The sequence below is a fragment of the Boleophthalmus pectinirostris genome, unplaced genomic scaffold (genome assembly GCF_026225935.1).
Source record: "Boleophthalmus pectinirostris isolate CB_2022bp ecotype Guang Dong unplaced genomic scaffold, ASM2622593v1 HiC_scaffold_14, whole genome shotgun sequence".
NCBI classification, from domain to species: Eukaryota; Metazoa; Chordata; class Actinopteri; order Gobiiformes; family Gobiidae; genus Boleophthalmus; species Boleophthalmus pectinirostris.
Window position 1 is genome coordinate 5861223 of NW_026571047.1, and position 7888 is coordinate 5869110.

At 39.9% G+C, this 7888-nt stretch overlaps 1 long non-coding RNA gene across 1 annotated transcript; it reads left to right on the forward strand.

Annotated features, from left to right (window-relative positions):
• The first annotated feature begins 579 nt into the window (after window positions 1-579).
• LOC129407931 (uncharacterized) lies at window positions 580-7661 on the forward strand. The gene is made up of 3 exons (XR_008631782.1): window positions 580-685; window positions 6832-6936; window positions 7041-7661. It is a non-coding gene; the product is annotated as an uncharacterized LOC129407931 (long non-coding RNA).
• The last annotated feature ends 227 nt before the right edge of the window (window positions 7662-7888 follow it).

Here is a 7888-nt window from a genome sequence, read left to right on the forward strand (position 1 = left end):
AACTTGAAAGAATATCACAGGTTTAACTTGACCCTGTTGGAGTGTAACTCTTTCCTACATTCTGATACTTTACTTATTTCAATAGTCCCTCTAGTTTCTGAATAAGAGACATTTGAATGTCAAAAATCTGCCCCTGTTTCCCTCCGTTACCACTTGACCGGACCCCACGGTATCAGTTTCATTACCGTCATTAAAAAAATCTGCACAAGGACCTAATATAATTAGAATTTACTGATGTCTACATTTGTTTGCTCATCACAAATGAATGTGTGGTTGTATTTTCAATTTAATGTGATCACGATTTAAATCTAATAATCTATAATGTTTGTTGGGGAGATGACGTTCGATTAGTTTTGTTCCACTGTCACATGACGCTCATAAGGGAGATCAAGACAGGATGGCATGTCTGGCTGCAAGAGAGTTGGTCCCCCCCAAAATACTAGTACTTCTGCAATTTGGCAGCATTTTGGCTTCAGGTGCAGATTTCTTTACGTTTTACAGAAACGAAACTTAAAAGCGCATGGCTCATTTGCATGAACTGTTAGTGCTGATAAAAACAGTTTGCTTCTTGTGCTGCTGATACGGGTCAACTTTTGTCTGACTAAAGGACACGACTCAGTGCAATATATGTTTTTTAGTGGAATAAATTTTTTTTTTTCTGTGGCAGAGGATGTTGTGGCTGACGGTGAGTCTGTTCTGTGCGCGTCGCGTTAGAGACAGTTTGTGTTTTAACTTTTCAGAGATTGTGGGCCTGGCTCCACTGCATGTGCATATTTCGCCCTACGCAAGTGTAAAAAATGCCACGTTTGGAAGTGTAACTTTTAGAAAGCATGGAAAGTGAATGAGGGCGGAGCGTGTATGGAGCAGCATGTGCTGTGCGTGTAGATTTCATAACATAGGATCCATCCTAGTTTTTTGACGCTCTACGTGAGCATAGGCGCGTATCCCTGTCAAAATACACAGAGAGCATGAGTCTTTGGTTGTATTTGTGCGTTTACCATCAGCACAACGTGCACCTGGGGCAGATCTGTGTCATGTGAAAGAGCCCAGGTCCAGACAGACTCTTCATAAGTGCTTTAAAATGTACTTTTGAAATCCTGGCGTTTGCCGTGGGCAGCCTGTACAGAAGCTAAATACAAGTCTGTTCAGCTGTTAGTTTCACTGTGGACCTGATGCAAGCAGCTAAACGCTCCCAGTCAAGTTTAATCATCTTTCACATTGACAAACAGAGGCAGTGCTGCGTGTGTACGTTCTGCTGCAGCTGCCGCTCTTGCTTTGATGCGAGGCTGTGGTTTTGCGGCTGTGGTTTCGTGAGGTTACGCACGTAAACACTGACGTTTTGATAATAAGGTGATACTGTATACCCTGATAAAATGCTGAGACGGAATCACGCTATCAAAATTTGGATACCGCCCATCGATACATGTTAGTGTAAGTTTCAGTCCTCCCGTCTCCCTTTGTTCCCAGAGTTCAGTTCATCACTCAATTAGCGTATGTCACTCTAATTAAACCACTGCACATTGCAACAGGTTTTTTCTAGTCCCATTTTTCCATTTGTCAATTTGGAACAGCTCGTGCAAAAACGATGGGAAAATAGAGTACGTCATGACAACTATTTAAATGTGATTGATCGAATCTTCACAACAGCAAAACAAACCAAAACATCAAAGTGTAGAGACACCCAGTTAAGAGAGAAGCACAGACATTTTCTGTGGTCAGAAATGCACAAAGCTCTTACATTCTGCACGTTTGTCACTGTAACACCTGCTTAATAATATTAGGCTGGGGTTGTAGACTAGGATCTGGAGGAGTAATATAAATGAGAGAAAATTAAAGTTTAATACAATTTAACAATGGCACAGTAAAACAGTGCATTGACAAAGGTATTGAGCTCTTCTGAAAATAAAATAAAAGGCAGGAATGCTAAATGTTTTTCAGTGCTTGGGCCTGAGGTGCAAGACTTGGGATTGTTTGAAAGTGTCTTTTCTAAAATGTGATTGGTTGTTTCTTATCTGGGATCCAACGATTTAAGCGAGTGGTCACGTCTGAAGATCTTTTCTTGAAACCCAAGCAGTTGGCCACACTGCTCCAGGATTCTGAAGGAGTTCTCACTGGGTCTGGCTCACCATCAACGTCAGCATTTCACTCCAAGATCATTTTCAGGACCACTAAAAACCAGTCTGCACATATAGTATAGAACAATGACTAAATCAATTTCAACGGTAGTTTCTAAATAATATGAGATCTCATAAAATGTTCTAAATCAGTTACATTGTTGTGTTACATTGACTCCTTCAATAAATTCAAAATGAAATGCTATACAGTAGGGATGTCCCGATCACATGTTTTTGCCCTCGAATCCAAGTCTGAATCCTTTGATTCTGAGTATCTGCAGATACCGAGTCCTGATGTGATAACTTCTATAAAACATTATAAAATGAACAAAGAGCAAAGAATAAGATCCAGGATGTGTGGAGGATCAGATTGTGTTGATTTCAATGTGTAATATTTGGTCTGAACTTAGTGTGAAAAATCAAATGTCCAAAACTTAAATTTTTTATTAACTTTTCTAAAGATGAACCATCACTCTTGACTTTTCACAGTCTGGTCTTGGAATGTGTAACTTAGTAAACTTAATGCACTGGACAAAACAGGAACCAGACCAGAATCAGATCAGACCTGAGAGTTTGTATATTTGATATTATATTGGAGCCTGTGCATTTCATTTGAAACATTTAAGCTCGTCTATGAAATCCAAATAATATAAAGTGAAGCGCGCACCACAACATTGGTCCCACCACTCAATAGACACTTCGTGCCCCTTCTCCACTGTGCAACATGTGCACGTGCAATGACGCTATCGGCCGCGCAGGTGTGAACACGGGCCACAGAACCACAGGTAACAGCGCCCGAGCACGACCCAAAAGTCCCATCGTAAGTGCACCTCTAGTACAACAGGCGCTGGAACAGACAGTCACACTGACTGGACGTCCCTGAGCAAATCCCACACCTCAGAAAAAACTGGTGTGTGCTGTGTGTCCTGTGTGTTATATACGTATATTATTTATCCGATGCCTGATCGGCACATAATGTCTGAGTCCCGATCGCGTCCGCAATCATGTGATCTGTGCCGATTTCCGATCACGTGATTGGATCGGGACAACCCTACTATACAGCATCTGTATATCTGTCTGTTTTTTTTAAGGCTTTTAAATTATTCCATGTTTGTTTTGTTCTTTTTTTTTTACTTTAATTATGTCTAACAATCGTTTACCCATGAATATACCCATAAATTAAATGACAAAGTGCTTAATGAGCACTGCATAAAATGTAGTTTAAAATAAAAGTGCATATACAAGTATTTTTTGTGCATTTGTAAAAGTGTTCCACATATAAACCACAAGTCAGTTTAGTACTCACTTTTAATTCAACACAGTATTCAACACGTGTAAACTTAGCAAGAGAGATTCCTGCTATCCTGTCCATATTTTAGTAATTCACCGGAGTTTTCAAGAAAACAAACACTCTCCACTCGGTTAGAATTGGGAGTAAGACACTCTAAAACAGGGGCGTCAAACATGCGGCCCGGGGGCCGGATCCGGCCCTCCAAGACCTTTAATCTGGCCCTCAGCTGATTTTCTACTAAAATATTTTAATAATATTTTCTATTAAAATATTGGTAATTTTCTGTGGTGCTGAGCATCGCAGCGTCTCCAGCGTCTCTGTACGTGGCCCCTCCCACCAGAGCAGCACAAATGAAGACTTGTCTCTTTCCAAACGCTCTTAAAGGACGATCGTTTTGACTGTTGACCGTGACACCCTCATCAGAAAAATGTCCAACATGAGAAAAGTGGAGCCGAGTGCAGGATTTTCCAAGAAAGATTTACTTATTCCTATTTGCATACAAGTTAATGTTAAAACTTTGTGTTGAAATTACATTTTTTGTAAAGTTTCAGGTTGTTCATAATATTATAATATTTTGTAAAAGAAAGAGTTCGTCAATTAAAAAAGATTTCTGTAATAGATTTGTGTTTCTCTGTACAAATATTTGAACTTATTGTTATTTTTGGGGTTTATATTTCATGAGTTTTCTGATCCGGCCCCTTTGGGATCAAAGTAGGTTGGTACGGCCCCTGAACCAAAATGAGTTTGACACACCTGGTCTAAAGGCTCTGTAAAGTACACAACCTTAAATTAGAAGTGGTTTAAAGTACTGTTTTACACTTTTCAGATTGTTTGACTCACTGTATATTTTGTTCACATGCTCTCGTGTCTCACTGCCGTCTGTAGCTCGGTGCAGGCCACATGTGCACATGATACATTCAAAGGTACTTAGGAAAGGAGTGTAGCATCTGAAATGAGAGTTTTAAAATATTAGGAACCATATGTTTACATGGGCTACATCACCAACTAAATATTCTGTACTGATGCTGAAGTACATCTGTCTGCGTTGCCATGTTTGTTTTGGTTTGTTTGGGAGCTTCGCCTTTGTCTTCTCCACAAACCTCAGTGCTGTGATGCAACTGATCCCCACCACCTGTTGGGCCCTTTCACACCAGCCGCCGCCAAGATGGATTCTTGTGAATTTGTGACTCCGAAATATTACCAAAAAAAATCTCCTTGAGCGAGGTTATTCAAATAAGGTCCTGGAGAGATCACTAAATTGCTTAAACGTGCATGGATGACATTTAAAACCTCTTCAGGGAACGTTATACAAAAAAACAATTTAGAATAATAATAGTCTTTCAAACAGCGACAAAAGCCCCGAAAACAAAGTCAAAACATTGTCAGACTTAAAGGAAAAGTAGGAAAGAACAGACAGTGTTGATACCGTCAGTGTAAAATGACAAAACTTGAGTGAAAAGGCTGCTGCTGGTCCTGTCCAAACCTGTCTCTGTGGTTTCTCTAGGGCTCTGAGGAGCTGAGGAATCAAGTGCATTCCAATAAGCCTTTAACAAATTGGACGTGTGCAGCTGTGTGAAGTCTATCACCGAGACGAGGCCAAGACCACGAGTGAGCTGGAATGGATTTGGTCAGCAGCGTGTAATGATGTGATGCTTGTGAATGAGCCGGTTCTTTTGAATGATTCCTTAAAGGTGCACGATAGAACTATTTTGGTTGGGGGTTCGTCACCTTCTTGTTTCTAGAATTTCTATGTCATTGCTCTGCTTGCGATGTTCCACATTAACAGTGGTATGGAGAAACTATTGAAAATGTTATGTCTCAGTTATCATGGCCTAAATACTTGTGATTAATGCAGTGGTCCCTCATTTATCTCAAGGGTTACGTTCTAAAAATAACCCACGATAGGTGAAATTCACGAAGTAGTCAACATTATATTTACATTTTTTTAAAAAAAATATGTTTTAAGGCTGTAAAAGCACTCAGCACACACTTTATACACTTTTCTCATACAGGACAGTTACAACCCTTTTTGCATCCTTCTTAGCTCTTTCCCCCATGAAGACGACATTTGACGTCCCCCTTGTTTCCTTAATGACACCTCCTCTGTATCACTAAAGATGTGATTTGACGACCATTAGAAACGGCTCGGTTTTTCACATTTAAACAGAAGCTGTGATAAGTGGGGCCACTACAACCCACACTAGACTGACCAATAGGATTCAAGGATACGTTTTTGCAGATTTTTTCCGAAGTTAATCAAAGTAGTGACGATTGTAGCTTCCGGAAAAAAACACAACACAAAACACGTGCAATGGAAAGATCGCGGTGCTGCGGCGCAGTTTTCGAAATAATGAGGAGCGGACGTATTTTATGGATAAGTTTAGAGAAAGTGACTTTTATAGATTTCAAAGTGATGATGAGGGTGATTATAAAGTGGAAAACAGTGACAGCAACAGACTTTTGGAGAGTGAATCTTACAAAGATGAGAATGCCGCTGATGCGTCTGTGTGGAGTCCTGCGATATCCGAAATCTGGATGTTGCTCAGACGAGTCCTTTGAAATATTTCAGTCTTTTTTTCCCCAAGATGTGATGTATGACAGAATCACTACAGAAACAAACGCTCATGAGGAGCTCTGCACTCGAGAAAGTAACCAAGATGACAAACACTGAACACCCACTGACGAGGAAGAGTTTTATTTATTACATTATTATATTATTTATATTATAATAAGCTAAATTAGTTGAATAAGCTAAATGGAAAAAATTTATTAGGTGCACACAGGTGTACAACAGGTAAAAACAGGTGTACACTTGGCTATATTGTGATATGAAATCTGTTTAAATATTTTGACAAATATTTTTTATGAATATAGTACTCAGAACATGCATATATCAGATGCTGAATGTAGTTTTTTGTTTTCGATTTTACACCTGAGCAGGTAAACTCTCATTTTCTGTGAACTGTTATAAACCTGTAAATGAGTTGAATCACATTTAAACATCCATAAATGAAGAGTTCAGAGTCTGAAGTTTCCAGAGATACAAATATGTCTGTGTTACAATTAAGTTCATGAGTGTGAAAATCATTTATAATCACTCGTGGAAGTCTGTTTTCTTTTATGCACTTATGCTCTATGGGCAGCCCTAGTAATATATGTATGGGTTGATCCTAGTCAGAGTCCAAGGGGGAAAGAGTTAAAACTTATAGCTGCTGTCATCCTTTTTTTTTCCCCCTCCTTCTTTATGTAATGAACCGAAGATTAATTTATTCCATAATGGAGTCCTACAGCGCAGAGTCCCACGCAGTACAGCACCACACCCGCCCTTTAACCTGAGATTATATCAATGTTTTGCGCTGCATACGCAGTGAACTGAACCAAGACTAAACCAGGACTAACCCAGGACTAACCTAGGACTGATTCCAGGACTGAAGAGGAGGACTAAATCAGAACTGAACCAGGACTCAATGTCGGGACGGGCTTGTGGGTGACCGCAGGAGAAAGGACCGACGGAGAGTTCCGCACCTCATGGTAAGCGCTGCAATTGCCTGATCGTGCAGCACTTCAGAGTCACATTGCTGGCGATCGAACAATTATGTAAATTTGTCCAACTGAACCCATTCTGTACTGTACAGGAGACACGGCACGGAGGAGATTGATCGACAAAGGTCTACAATCCGTTAGCCAATCAGGATGCAGAGGGAGGAACACAACACGTGAAACAGCGAGGCCGTGAAAGGTGAACCACGATATAGCGAGGGACGACTGTAAACTGAATGATATTAATGTTAACAGTTTCAAAATGTTATTGATATTAACCATTATAATTTTAATATTATGAATTAGTTCCATGTTTAACTTTTATGGTAATTGTATTGTAGTACAGTTTGTCCTTGTGTACTTGTACTGAGTGAATGTGACAACCATGTGAAGAGAACATTAGGCATAACAAGCTTTTCTGGACACAATCATATATGAGCTGCATGACGAGTGACGAGTGTGTGTGCCAGCGTAAACAGCCGTCTGGACTTTCTTCGGAGATTAAGGCCGTTTGGAGCCAGTCAAAATATTATGCTGACCTTCTGTTCACCTTATTCCACCCCGCCCATTTTTGTCTCTGAATGCCCCTAAACCTCGCTTTCTTGGGAAACGGCAATCCTATTCATGTCACTGGCCAATCTGAGAAAAGTTTTCGCAGCTAAAATATGACATAAAGTTGGTTTATTTGTGTAAAATGTTCAGTGTTGATGTGACCAACAAATATAATAAACACCGCACTGATTCTCTGAAGACTTAAAACAGCTTTATAATCTGTACTGAACTTATTTGCTGTGAGGATTTGCAGCCCTGTGCAAAATAATACAAAATGAATGATGATAGCAGCGCCCACGGCAACTTCTGGAATAAGATAAATAGAGCTAGTACAGATACTGTATTATAGCGGACTATAAGTTGCACTTTTATCATTGTTTGGGTGTTTCCT